This window comes from Drosophila kikkawai, chromosome X, assembly GCF_030179895.1.
Source record: "Drosophila kikkawai strain 14028-0561.14 chromosome X, DkikHiC1v2, whole genome shotgun sequence".
Lineage (NCBI taxonomy): Eukaryota > Metazoa > Arthropoda > Insecta > Diptera > Drosophilidae > Drosophila > Drosophila kikkawai.
The window spans coordinates 24024239-24040073 of record NC_091733.1 but is presented as its reverse complement, the minus strand read 5'-3'; the positions used below and the strand labels follow the sequence as shown (position 1 = coordinate 24040073).

At 33.4% G+C, this 15835-nt stretch overlaps 1 protein-coding gene across 1 annotated transcript in view; it reads left to right on the top strand.

The window, feature by feature from the left end:
* The window catches only part of NFAT (NFAT nuclear factor), a 48079-nt gene that overhangs the window by 6316 nt on the left and 25928 nt on the right, over window positions 1-15835 (top strand). The gene's annotated exons all lie outside the window — the stretch shown is intronic.

Below are 15835 nucleotides of genomic sequence, written 5' to 3'. Positions count from 1 at the left end.
TTAAATAATAAATAGATTTAGGTATTTTCTTACATTTTTTAAAAATTAATAAAAATAATAAAATAAAATATTTGAAAGGATTATGCTTTTTTCCATTTTAATTAATTTAAAAATATATAAAAATATGAAAATAATTTATTTTAGATGTTAAATCTTATAGAAGTGATCTTTTGAAATCCTGAAATATATATAAAGTGCTATATCGTGACTGGGTTTTCAGTTTGTCCCAGTGTAGTTGGGGGGTTGTCCGGAAATGCCTTCGAGTGAAAAACTTTTCTCCGACTTTTGTTGTGACGTACAAGACCACATTGGTTGTCGTCATTCAGGTGAGTCCCCTCCATTCGTTAGCCGGTTTGCAAAGCCACAGAAGGGTGAATTCTGGTGAGACGACTGCGACGACGACGACGATGCAGTGAGGTAAGGAGTTTCGCAAGTTGCAAGTGAGTGGGTCGCCGTCGCCCGAATGGAAATTATCGTTGGCAATTTATTCGTTATGCAGGTCGGTAATTGGGAATCTGGGCAGTGTCTATGCGATATAGTGCGTTTCATGATCATATCCGACACTGGTCAGGGATTTCCAGGCATGATAAATGATACAGGCTTCTCAATATATATCCATAAATCTTATTATATGCATAAATGACTCAATAGTAATAGCTTGACTAAAAAAAAGTATAGTAACTAGTTTGGAATATGAATCATAAATAATTGTTTTAAAAATTCCGTCATAATTCCCATAATATTCCGATATAATATAAAATTTCAGTATATAAATTTACCCAATTATAAAAATTATTAATGATTAATAATTTAAAATTGCTATAATTAGTTAGGCAGTTTTTCATGATCATCTTCGGGTAGAGTATTCAAAAATTTAAACTCTGGAGCCTTGTGATCATCTTTGCGATTCCGATTACGATTGTTTTGACAGCCATTTAACAGTTTCAAACCTTTGATAAAACGCTGTCAGGCTGAAGACCCGAATGTTTTTTATATGAGTTGCGGTTTTATTTTTCTTTTTTGATTTTTTGAGCACTCCAAGGAAGACACAACAACCAGTCATCATCGGCCAAAATCAATTGTATCGGCTGTGACGCCAGCAACTGGCACCAATCGACACTGCGCCGCATACATTTATTAATTTATTAATTTATGAATTATAATAATCAATGGCGATGAGTCGAGACGTAAATTGGTTATTGATTCATGCCCTGTCTTGAATTTCACCAAATGTTTCAACGAATCTTTTGAATATTTTCAAAATTCAAATTCGAAATCTATAATTAATAATTTTTATACTTATTTATTGTAATATTGTGTTGTTTTCTATCCAATTCACTGGCCTTGAACTCTTCTTTGGTGTCATTCACATCGACAAAAACACAAACTCGGCACTCGAGAAAAATACAAAACGAAGAAGAAATGATAACTTGCAGCGAGAATAATGCTTGCTTTAATCAAAAAGGCCTGTCTCTGTTATTGTTTCTATTTTTTTGTTGCCTTATTTTTACGCATTTCTGTTCACATTCTTATTTATCGTCTCTTAACATGTGTAACATCAGTATCTGGAACGTGATCTTAGAGACCTTTGTCCGTTATCAGAAAAAATTTCAAAATTAAAATTGTTTGGTATTTTAAGAAATTAATTTCTTTAAGTAAGCAAGCTATCATGGTTCTAGACTTGACTAACTTTGTGGGCTGAGCATAAGAGTGCGAGTGAGATAGGTGACAAAAAAATATTTTTAAAATATATATTTATTTCTTGCAAAAAAACAAAGACTGTAATTGTAAACCCTCTGTTTCTGGTTATTTATCAATTAATAACAACACATTACCCCTATCGGGCACTACTTTCTATTATTATTATTATTATTTTTTTTATCACGGAAATGCCATTCCGAATGATGATTCTCACCTGCCGTATAATGCCTCTTCTCATCTTGTGTCTTCTTCGGACTTTTTTGCACTTTGGACAGATACAAATCATCCAAATTATTTGTGTACATTGGCGCTCTGCGGCTTGCTTGTTTTCTTGGCGTTTTTCTGTTTTGGTTGACGAGCCCCAAATATAATAGAAATTTTTTTTTTTTTGGGGTGGGGTCCAGCTTTTGGCAAACAATATAAGTGGGGAGTGTGTGAGATGGGTTTTTATTATGATATATACCCTTGTTTAAGAGTATTCTAGGTTTGGTCTTATGTTTTGTAATACACATCTTAAAAGAGATAACTGTGGCTGCCTTCGATAGTTATACAGTTAAATAACTTTTATCGATTTATTATTGATACTTTATGGAGGTTTTGGCAGCACTATTGTAGATAGTATATATTCTTTTTTGATATTGGCACTGAAACAGACTGAAAAAGACATTGTCAAAGAGAGGACAGTGGCTAGGAGCTGCTTTCAATAAACTTACAGCTAAATATCGTTATTTATCGATATCTTTGTTTGTAAATACCAATTAAGAGTGGTGTTTTTTGCCCTAAAAAAGTTATTATAAGCACTGAATTTTGTGTTCACATACTTATAATGATGTATAAAATTATTTATAATATATTTCCAGGTTTATATTGATATTTATCGATTTTTTATCGAAGACAAACATTAAAAGTGTTATTATTTTCACTACCAAAAATGTTAAAAAATCAAAGGCCATTGCTAGGGTATAAAATATTCGTAAATTCGAATTTCTTTTTTCTTTTTTTTTTATTTAAATGAATGTGTGAGTAAGTGGAGGCGGTCTTGGTCCATCGACTCTAATTGAAGACGGAGCGAGATAGCTGTAGGGTGTGTGTGTGTATGTGTTTGTCTTGTTGTGTGGGTGGCGACACTGAGCCAGAAACGCATTTGAAATCTTTGTTTGCTTATTTACTTTCATTATTTAAGTGCTAAACGAACGTTTTTCATCCCATTCAGCAGAAAATAAGCAACACAATTAAAATATATATATATATATATATATATATATATATGTTTAGAAAAGACTTATCATAAAAGGGTATCTAGTAGCACAATTGAAAAACAACTTAGGGCTGCCTGTAGACGAGTTTTCCCTATATTTTATATTGAAAATGCTTCCTCCTTCATCTCACATGAGCCGAAAATGGCTTAATTTGAATATGAATAGGCTCAAACTGTCTAAATAACACCATCATAACAAGTGCAAATATATCGGAACATTTGCATAGCTGGTTATGAATATAATTTCAACTTATAATTCCAAACTTATTTCGATATACTGTTGCGAAACTGATTAATCCTGGATTAGTATTAATCTTTATTCCTTAATTTCAAACAGAAAATATATAATACAACTTAAGCCCTGGTATCAATCAATATTATCAATTTTTAAGCTGTTAATATGTTCAATTAAACATGATTTTCCGGTAATAACCCTTTAAAATGGAGCTTGAAATATTTATAAAAATTAGTAACCATTAGGTAAGCCTTTAATTTCTTTGGGGTCAGCAGAAACAGAGAGAGAAATAAAGAACAAATAAAATATATACATAGTGAACTCAACGAAACATACCTGTTTGAACTATTTTGTATTTTTTTTTTCATTCCTCTTATTTCGGTTTCGCCTGTTGTGTTCTCTCTCTTGTGTAAATATTTGCCTTTTGTATTTATCGTTTGTATGTAAGAGATTGTGAATTTTATGCTCTGCCTTGAGAGGGGGCTTTGTCCGGGCAACCTCTGGCCACGACACGTGTATGTAACTCCCTCTTTTGGGTAGGGGTCTGGGTCTTGATAATAATAATAAACGAATAACGCGTGCGGGAAAGGGCAGGCGTAACCTTTAAAAATGAATAATTTAACAACTAAATATAAGCAGAATGTAGACTAATAAGTTTCTAATATATTATAAATTATATAATATATATTTATACAATATTAAAGTATTTTATAGATTTACTAACATTTTTAATATGCATTTCCGACCCTATATATTATATATATTCTTGATCAGCATTAGAAGGCGAATTTTTGTAGACATGTCCGGAAGAAAAAAATAATTGAAAAATTTTTTAACAAAATTTGATAAGGGGTTACATCGTTAAAATGCTCAAAAAAATTTTCAAAAAATTTTAATTTCTTAATATTTAAAATTTAGTAAGCAGATTTGTTAACCTTCTAAAAACGAACACAGAAAAACTTTTCGAATTGATATTAGTGAATTTTTGACTAAGTTATGATCGATTTAAAATTCTGTACCCTGATCCTAGGGGTACACAAACTTCAGCTACCCAAATTTACATTCCTTTCTCATTAAAGCCTTTTTTTTATTAATAAAAATCTGTAACTACTCTCTATATTACATTTCTAAAATAACAATTATTTCAAACTTAAATCCCCTTGTCATTTTGGGTGCACTTTCAGCAGTACTTTTATTACCCCTACGTAGATAATTTGGCTTGGGATCCCACATCTCTCAGCTCTCATTCAATCTGCGCTGCGGACGTACCAAAACCAAAACCAAATCAAACCAGATCACATCAGATCGGAGAATTAGTTCGCATTCGCATTTTGATTACAGACACCGACCCTGCTTCCTCTTTCACGCAGTCTGCGACCGCAGTTAAACGATCAAGACCCCGAGACTATACACCATTTTGCCACACAAATTGGAATTGCTCAGACAGAGTCTTGCAATTAGTTTGATTTTTTGTTGTTATTTTGTGTGTGTGTTTTTTTGGCAAGGCAAATCACAGACGTCCCAGCTTAGCGATTGCCATCGGTCTAGGGGTTTTATTTGTACTATGCCAATCACAGGTTGACTGGACAAATACCCTTCTATTAACTAAAATTTAGGAGACAGGTTCAAAGTTGATTATTTTTTTTGAGGGTGTTTTATAGCAGGATATAGTATAGACTTGACTTGGCAATAGTTAATTCGCTTTTGAGGGGTTCGAAATTCGTACTTGGGAATTTTAAGGTAACTGTTATGGTATTTTTTTGATAAATGTATTATTTATTGTTTTATTTTGTATTATTATAATCTAAAAGCTTCTAAAACCTTTAACTAGTTCCCATTTCTTTTAAATTTAATTCTATTTTTTAATTAGAATTGTAAACTTTTTGGATCCATAGAGCATGTACAGATCGTTGGCATACAGTTTGTAGTTGAACTTGCTATTATTGTTGTTCTTTTTTCGCTTTGTATTGTGAAATTCGCAGCGCAGACGTCCAATGTACATATGTTTTATGTACATAAGTTTATACAAATGTATCTGTATCTGAGCCCGCCGTTTAGCTGTAGCTGTTGCTGTATCTGAGTGTGTGTATCTTTATGAGCTGGGCGTGAGCGGTGTCTGATAAGATTTTGTTTACTTTTCGCTGGCGGCTGTCTCGCGATTCTCTCCAAATTTTTTTAGGCACTGCCAAATAGTAGAATACGAATTCTATGAAAATTGTTAGCGAAAAGACGAGAAAGTATTATTTTTGTTTGTGTTTCGATGTGATAACTACACAAAAAACAAAATAGTGTTGGATTATGTGGAAATATAATAATTTACAGATTACGAATTTTATTGATTATAAATTAATTTAGTTATAAATTTAATTTAAAATATATTTTAAAGTTATTATTTCGATTTTAAAACATTTTTACAAGGTTTTATTATTTGTTGTAATATTACATATTATGAAAAATGGAAAGATGTTGTTTTATATAATATTTCTACTTTATTACATCCTTGTATATTTTTCAAAAATATTTTTTTCCTGTGTATGACGTACATATTGCCGTTTCTCGATGGGTAAACGTTTGATTGAGACCTGCGATTGAGCATCGTGGCAGCAGCATCTGAAAAATACTTTGATTGTGTCGTTGCCTTGGTTGTTGTTGTTGTTGTTATTATTGTGCTTTTTCCTTCTCTATCTTTTCCTTTTGATTTAATTTGATTTGTTTTGGTTTATTTTATTTTATTTTTATTTTTTTGTTGCTGATTGCTGGGCTTTTGTTTTGACTCTCAAGTCACGTGACACAAGCGTGCCCCGGGTTGAGTTTTTCGCATTTTCTGACGCGCGTTATCTCTTCCTTCCTTTCTACCATTTCTTTTTGGTGCCTTTCTTGCTCTTTTTGTTTTCTTTATTTTATTTGAGTTTTAAATGTTTTTATTATTTTGTTTGTTGTGGTTTTTTTTTGTTTTTGCCATCAATCAGCTGAAAATGATTCAGAATTTTTACAGATTTTAATTCATAAAGTTTATTAACTATTTTCATTCAGTTTCTTTATATTCAAGGGGATTTTTATATTAATATTTAAGGCTTCATTTGGACTCATATTTTCATTCATAAAACGCTAGGAAATATAAATATCTCTTGGGAATGCAAAATATTTCGACTTTCGAGCATTTCTTAATGATCATTTATCGTTTCTTCTACGCATTCTTCTCATTATTATTATTATTCAGCGAAGACCAAGAAAATTATATGCTGATGTGTGTAAACAAAAACAATAATAAATTGCTGAGCGCAGAACAGAACCGAAAACGGCGAATTCGCACAGCCAGAAGAAAACATAGAAGAATTCTTTGAAGAAATAACAAAATGCGAAGGCCTGTGCTAGAAGATACAGATACAAATAGAGAGATGGAGATACAGATACAGATACAGATGGAGAGAGAGAGAGAGACGGGCTGGAGAAAGGTATTATTTAGCGCATTTCGTGACATTGAAGAGAGCTTTTCATCATCTTTTCCGCTCTTAAAGAATGCTCTCTCTTTAAGATTTGATCAAAACGCACGACAAAAGTATAAACCAAACACAAATATATCAATTAACAGCAATTTATTTGATTTTTGATTAATTTACTATTAGAGAAGCGTTTTTAGAGAAGAATTTGAATTTTCTACTACAGATCAAGCCCCTTTTTTATAAGAAAACATTTTGAAAAGTCATTTTGTAATGGCTTACTTAAAACTATTTCTATTTTTTTCTAGAACATTTTGTTTTGAAAAACGGAAAATAGCCCCATAATTGTAACCTTTTCTGAATCGATTTCAGTGTGAATCCCCCCACAACTAGATACTATGCTAATTGTTAATGAACTTAACGTGCAAATGCAAATTACATTTAGCCCATTCATATAAATTTATTTGTGTTATTTTCCATATTTTTAGAGATATTTTTTTTATATAGATCCAAGGGTTATAGGGGGCGTGGCCCATTGACATGCTTTTCAAGTAAATTCTTGATCTAATCTACATTGTTTTTAGTGCAAAAATAAACTAGAGAAAAGATAAATGTGTTGTCAGGCTCCTTTATCTCCAATCTTCAATCCACGTGATGCGTAAAAAAAATAATAGATATACTTCTAACCAACCAAAAACCACCCACAAAAATGAATTCCGACGTTATTCTCAACCAAAATAAACATAGATCCCCCGGAAGTTCAAAATATGAACCACAAAAAAAAAAAAGCACAGAGAAAATAAGCAAAATTCGAATATTTTTTTAAACAGCTTATCTCTAGCTTACTCTCTCTCTCTTTCTCTCTCTTCTGCTTGTTTTTGGGGGTATGGCGTTAAAAAAGTAGTCGGCTTTGTCAGCTTTTCGTAGTGCCATGGTGGACGACTCCCAGAAACACCTTTGCTGCTCCCTTTTGGCCCCCAATTTTATCGCTGTCTGTGTTGCCCGTGCGCCTTTGCATAATCTAAGAAAGAAAAAAGAAACTGGTGATTAGAAGACACGCGCAATGATTCCCATTAAATGCGAGAAGAAGCAGAGAGCCCAAGAGATAACTATGCTACAGGGAGGGATTTCTCCGAAACGGACTAAAAATATATTTAATTGAGTTATTTAATAATTATACAATCAATATTTAGTTTGATTTCAAGTTTGATATTTTTTAAATATTTTTTTTAGCTGATTAGACAGAAATCAGAATTTCTAAATCGACTCGCCTTGTGATGCTGTTTATTTAATTTATCTACTTTTGATTTAATACAAGCATTATTTTGCTTAATTTCAAGTTTGATTTATTTTTTTGTAATATTTGTATTTTTTAAACTGATCGATTACGATAGAATCGTAGATAGAAATCAGCATGGCTAAATTGAATCGCCTTGTGATGCTGTTTTTTTAACTTGTCTCCTTCTCAACAACATAATAATATCCCTCGCGATATAAAAATCAATTAAGACATTAGCATCATTGATTTAAGTTAATAATATCTGTTAATTGAGTTAAGAGCTGCAGATAACAGCAGACAGACAGATTGTTACTGTTAGCCTGGCCTTATTGTTACTGTTAACTGAGCATGCGGTTAACAGCTGAGATTGTCGGTCGGCCAATGCGGCGTATGCGTGATATCTTCCACTGGTACTGCTGCTTTTGCTGCTGCTATAATTAAATCAAACAGTGGCAAAACAATTACAACAAATTTAGGCAAATTAATGAAACGCCAAGACGAACAACAAAAATAATAATAAAAGAAGCACTAAACTCTTTTTTTTTCCATGATTGTTGTTTTTGTGTGTCTTTTGAAGTTGATGTTTTTATTTTGTTATTACTATTGTTGTTTTGTTTTTGTTCGCGTCGCGTACGTGCAACAAGGAATAACAATTTGGTTTTCGCGATTTTTCAGTCTGTTGATTTAACTTTTTTTACGATCAGCAGTCGCCGTAAAAAAAAGCCCCAACGCACAACGTTTTCAATAACATTTCGTGTCTGGTGTTTCGTTTTGTTCCCTTTTTTTTCCCCTATTTCTATTTAGCTATACACAAAAGTAAAAAACCATATAAAATTGTTTACCCCAAAAATGTAAAAAGAATTCTTAACAATTGTAGATAAACCAACACAAAAATCCATTTTAAATAATTTTATTTTTGCTATTTTGTGTATTGTATTATTTTTTATGGATAACTTGACTAGGAATATTTTAAACCATATAAAAAAAATATGTCCAAAAGAATTCTTTCACCAAAAAATGTTGTTGAAAAAAGGTTGAAACGATATTTTTGTATGGTTTTTTTAACTCTTGTTTTGTTTACCTTTGTTGTTAGCGTTGTGCCGTGGCGTCGCGAGTCCAAAGAGAATTTGGATAGAAGCCAGGGGAAACCGAAGACGAGCGTTAATCGATATGAAATAAATCGTTCGAGATCGTGATTAAGCATTTAACATGATTAAGATATTGGGCTGTGTTTGTATGATATATATCATGTACAGCATCCGTTCAATGTGAAAATGTTTTTATAATTTTTTATATATATATATATATATATTTTTTTTTTTTTTTGGTGGAGCTCTCGCTGATATCGCTGAGATCTCTGGCTTCCCATTGGCTAATAAAAAAAAGACGCAAAAAACAAGAATGCGGAGACAAATAATTGGAAATACCTTTGGCAATCTTTTGGGAGAGCTTTACTAATTAGAGTGCCAATCAAAAACATATCGAAGCAATACGAATTTTAATTAAAATATGCCAAAGATTTTATATTTCAAGCTATAATGCTTTTTTTTTGTAAGAGGATATGCGTAGAATATGTTGTTTAATTGGTTTCAATTATTAATTTAGGCAATGAAAAATATTTAAAAATTTATCAATATATATTTTTAATTTTTATAATAATTATATTTTAACCCCCGCGCCCCTAGGCATTTTTTTTTTTCATTACAACATTGAAAACTGGAAAAATTCCGAAACAAATGAAACATCGTATAAATAATTATAGAAGCCAATTGCTCCTGCGGGTCAAGCAACTTTAGTTGTAGTGTTATTGTTACTCCAGTTATTATTGTTGCCTTTTTCCCTTATTTTTTTTTTGTTGGCTGTACTAGAGTGATGCAGGTGATGAAACAAAAGTACAATAAACCTTATTAATAAGTGCAGGTTATAACCTTGAACCTTGACAAATACCCATCCCATGTGGTTGTTGTTGTTTGCCTGTGTTTTTTTTTCTTGTTGTCGTTGTTGGCTATGATCATTGCTAAGGTCGCCACGCACTAAAAGTAGGGTATAATATAATACATTCATCGAAACAGCAACAACTATCAGCGACAACACGACAATATCAGCAAATACATGAGATGTAATCATAATCATCATCATATGACGGCCAGGGGGGGTGCAGAATTGTTGGGGGTTTTCGGGTTTCTGTCAACGAACAAAATGTTATAAATTATACATAGCGGAGAGTGACAAATGTGCGGCGGCGAACCATTAAAAATGGTAATTATTATTAATTAAATATCATTGCGAATCAAGCTAAAATTTTACACGCTGCGTTTTTAAATATTCTCGATTTAGTTAAACTTGAAGAAATGTTATTATTTAATTTTTTAGAATCAAAAGTACACATCTAATGGTATTTCTTCAATTTAGTTCTATGAATGACCTCACACATAATATAAAGGATAATAAGCGTACCGCCATATTACAAATTTGATCTAATAAACCCTTAATGAATTTCCCCATATTGCTTTGTTTATTATAATGTTTAAAGAGTTTTTAAGAATAAATAACAACAAAACGTTAAAACAAGTGTTACGTCTTTTTTGATAACATAAATTCGTTGTACTATGCCAAAAATATAAAAAGAAGGGCGTCAACGTTGCGTATGCGCAATATGAAATATGAATGTATGCGTGCGTTGATGTTACCTTCGCATACACGACACGCTCCCTCTTTTCCGCCCTCCCACCTTGTTCATTTTCAATGCTATGTCGGAATAAAAAAAAAAATTAGAAAAAAAAAACTATCATCACTTGTGGTTGCTATTCTTTTGATAACATGGATTGAGGTGTGCGCGTGCTCTCTTTATTTTTTTTATTATTTTTTTTTTCTTTGGGTTGGTGACGTCGGCGATGACAATTTACATGTGTTGTATGCTGTGTTTGTTTTGTTACTATTATAGTTGATGTTGCTGGCATTGCTTTTGGCTTTTATCAGCCGCCAAGGAGGGCATCACACATTTTTCGGGGGGTATACAGTGGGTCGAGTTTAAACATTTATGCTCGTAATGAAAAATAGAAAAATTATGATAATGAGAAAATATGAGAATAGAAATCTATAACGTCATTTAAAAAAATATTTTAAATTAATAATGAAAATAATTGGTATTTATATTATAATTATAATTTTTGTTGTTTATGTTTATTATATTTTGTTTTTGCCTACTTTATTTGGATGCCCCACTGTGCCCCCATCGGCGGCGACCAATAGAAAATTAACGCCATTGCTGTTACTGTTATTGTTGTTGACACGATCGCTGGTCGGATCGCTTCGTGTGTTTTCGTGAGAAAGAGAGCAGCGTCGTCGAAGCGATGCGTTCTCTTCACAGCTGTCCGCTCAGCTGAGCCACTTGACATGTGGCCGGCGGCGGCCATCCCACCTCCCTTCGCACCCTCCCCCCCCCACTCGTTACGCGTGACTGTGGTGTGACCAAATTTGGGGCAAACGAATTTCGAAAAATGCACCGTTATGGCTGCACACCAGATTTCTGATTCTATTTAATGACACTTTATAGGCCTCAAGATGACAAGAGACTTGTATTGTTGGCAAACTGCGGGGGGGAACAAACGGGGGGAAATTAGAATTGGATTTTAGTGCGTTAGTGGAAGAAAGAATGTCAATTAAATAAATACACTTTCAATCGATCAAATCAAATTAACCGCAAATTGACTCAAATTTGTTGGTGTTAGCTTTTGCCATTTTTGGTCACACTTGCCAAATAGTTGTGTGGTGTTCAAGCGAATAATTGACAAATGTGCACTGAAAAAAATATATATTTCTTTCAGAAAATGATACAAAAGATAATTTACTTTATTTGCTGGTAAACTAGTAAACCAGAGCCGTATAATTTGTATTATACGAAACATTTTTCTATCTTAAAGTGAAATAAGTGTCGTACGTCAATGAATTCATAGTTTTTCACCGTGTATATACTAATGCTAATGTGTGTAGATTTGTCCACTTATCAGCGGTTGTACATGCCTATGTGCGGACCTATGTTGGCATTCCGTTCTGTAGAGTTGTAGAGTGGCCCTGACTGTCTGCAATTGACCGCAAAGCGAACGTGTGCTGCCTAGTGTTAATTAACAGCCACGCATAGTCGCCACACTTGAAAATACACACACACACACACAGAGTGGGTTGGACCTACATGGGAAAAACGGGGAAAATGTAAACGAAATTTTAAATATTTGAGAATCCGACTAAAATAACACTACAGTGACATGTTTGTCTCTTGTAAATATAAAAATTTAAATATGCATGATAAGCTAACGCTGCGTATGGGTGATCCTTTTAAAAGTGGCTTAATGGCGAATTCCTTGAATATATACCATGATTTTGGTTTATTACCTTTTATTTATTAATATTCAGGTAAAATATTGAAATTTTACAATATACTTTATCTCAGGTATCAAGTGAAATAAGGGAACTCCATATTACAAAGAAATGCTTAAAAATATAGGAGATATTTGTCTCATATATATATTTTTATTAAACGAATTTGTAATATAAAACTCTTCAGTTTCACTTTAATTAATTGTCAACAGTAGGTCCACCCTAATACAATGCGCATACGCAGCGTCGCGTCCGCCGCATGAGCATAACAGAGCGAAATAGTGCGAGAACGGGGGCTGGGTGGCTGAGGAGAGCGGGTGCAGTTCCGCAGATGCCGATGCCTTCTTGCAGATCTCTTGATATTGATTTCAATTGCTCTCTCTCTCTCTCTCTCTCTGGGTCTGTGGCACTCGCATTCACCAGTCTCCCCCCCTCCCCAAGGCTTTGTTGCTGCTTTATCATTCTGCGTTTGCAATCAGTGCCGAACGAGAACAGCAGCAGCAGCAGCAGCAACAACAATAACAACACCAGTCAATAGAAACGGGGCGCGCGCTGTGCTCACGCACACATGGAAATCAATTAAACCCGTTGTCGTCATTCGGCCACGCGTACACGTACACTTGTTGCTGCCCGCTCTCCCGCTCAACTCCCACTGGCTCTCTCTCTCTCTCTGTTTCCCCCTATCCATGGTACAGTGAGCACAAGGTAGTCTCATCGGTTGTCGAGGCATTCGGGTTTTAAGAGCCTTATCGACCCGTTCGTGCTCGCCCGTTGACGTCATTAAGGCCCTCGATTCGCCAACGAGACTACCTTGTACAGTTTATTATAGCATGCCCCTATCGGCAGCATCATTGCAGTGTTTCGTTCTTTTCGGATTTTAGTTCATCGATCTCAGCGTAAGTGTTCACATCGTTACGGCTACGCTAACGGTTTACGGTCTCCGGTCTACGCTCTGTCGGGTCTACGGGTCTACGTATACGGTTTTCGGTTTTTTTTTTTGCCTACGGTTTGCCAGTTACGGCATTTCGGTTATGAACTCGTGGTAAAATCTTTCGCACTTATTTTTTTTTTAGTTTTTGTTGCGGTCTGTCGCCTTTTTTTTCTGGTTGTTGTTGTTGGTGGTGTGATGTGCCTAATTAACGTTTATTATTTAAAATAAAAATGGATGAAAAAAGTTAAAGTTAAAAGTTTTGTGCCGCGAATTTTTATCAGCTGAGAAATCATGGCCTGATCGCAGAGAACTAAAAAAAGATTAATACTCCAAGCAGGGAAAATAGGGAAAATAAAAAATAATAAAGGAGAAGAAAAAAGAAGAAAAAACCGGCAAATTATAGTTTTTATATTTATATTCTTTACATAAATGGTTTTTTAATTTAATTTGTAAATAATAATATTTACAAAAAATTGAGAATTTTAGGCAGATAAAAGAATTACATTTTTTCATTTTTTCTGTAAATCTGGCATATAAAAAAAAATTGTACCAGTACACCTAGGATATTTTCTATATCCCAACGGATTAACCAAAAATTTAAGATTGTGTTGATTGGAAATTATTTACTTTCAAAATAATGCTTAAAGATTTTCTATATAATATTTTTTGTAGAGGGAAACCTCTATGAAACTCCGATTCTCTTGGTCCGCCCGCGGGGTTTATCTTATCGCTTTTCTAGAAAGGGAATGGAAATAGTTCTGAGAAGGGGATACGGGGTGTGTGGTGAGGCAAGTGTTCGGTGGACAGTCTATTAAAAGTTAGTTCCAGTTGCAAACCCAGAGACCCACAGACCACAACGGACCGAACCGGAACACAAAAAAAAAAAAAAAAAACAAAAATATCCCGAACCTGTCGAGAATCTCCAAGAATAATTAAATACATAGAAATTAATTTCATTTAATTCACTTTCTGCTTGTTGTGAGTTCTCACATACCGAAATACGCGTAAAATCAGTTTGTTTATAACAAATTTCAATGCGGCCAATAACAAAATAGAAAAAGACCCAAAAGAAAGAAAAATACGAAAAAAATGCTGTGCAAAAAGAAACAAAATTAATTTAAGCATTGAGAATGCCGCTAAATATTTGAAACAAAAAAAAAAATCAATAATGACTTAAACCATAAACCAATTTAAAGAACAATCAGTTGGTTGCTCTTTAATATGAGCATAAGAATTCTTATTTACAATCATTAGGTCAGGTGTTTTTAATGAGTTATGAACTCATTAGGGCTAAAAAGATTTCTTTAAGAGCATCTAAATTTGGACCTGAGATGGTTTCAAGATATTTTATTAGTTTTTGGTTCTATAAACATTCTTAGATATTTTTTTTAATATAAAAGAAAGATGTTATAGCAACAGGTAGTTTACAATATTGTTTATTAATTATTATTATCTTAAAATTCAGATAAAATAGAATATTCATATTCCTATTCCAGAAAGTTTAGATTCCCTGATTGCGTTTCCTGTTTGCTATAAAATTATTTAAATATAATAAAAATAATAATAAATCGAATTGCGATCCCCGCTCAAATCAGATAAGATTCAGCTTAGTTCTGCTCACTTGTGAATCGGTTATTACACGAACAATGTGGGTCAATGAAACAAGATCATGATTTTTCACAAAGCCAACAACGGCAGTCGCCACACACATACGCATACACACATTACACACTCGCCGCTCGATTGCTGATAAATACACCGTACAATTTCAATTAGCATTTAATCAAGCCAAGAACTTGCCTTGGCATTTGATTGTCAAAAAAAAAGTAAAGAACAAACCAAGCCCAGGGGGCGGGGTCGATCGGTTGGTGCTAACACAATTATCTGTGTCACTGCATCAAGTTTGCTCGATTAGCCACCAAAGTCTGGCCAGAACGAAGTGCAAATGCACTACGGAAAAGGGCGTTATTCTCAGAATATATAGTATTACTCTAGTAGCTAATCTAACCATAGATCGAAGCTATGTAATCTGATCTGAACATTAATTACCTAGGATTTTTAATGAATATTCAAGATAGGGCCAAAATATAGTCTACCTTTTGCACAGGGCTTATATCAAGATAGCCTTTAAGATCTGGCCTTATTTAGTTGGTAGAAGTATTACTTAAAAAGGGGTTTTCTTTTCTTTTATTAAAATTAATTTTTAAAAATTTTATTTTAACCTTAAACAGATTTTAAAATTTATTTTTCCTGTAGCTAGCAGTCTCTAGTTTTGTTTTTCCTCTTAAAACCGGTAAACTGTTTTAATTTAGGTTCTAGAAATCATATTTAAAATCGTTTTCAAGCATAAATACTGGTTTTGTTTTTCCTTTTTGCTGTGTGTAAATTCCTATACGAAATTAAAGGTTTTTTTTCTTGTTTTGGAAGGAAGGTAGGACGACACAAGACCTTGCGGAATTTGCCATTTTAAAGGGCTTTAACTATATATACCCATACAAGTGTTTAGTATATAGGCATTCCTCAAAAAGTAAAAGGGAGCCCCCCAACAAGTAGAACAGGAACTGTAACTGTAAACGAGTAAATAATAAAAGGTATACAAAAAAAGGAGAGCTCG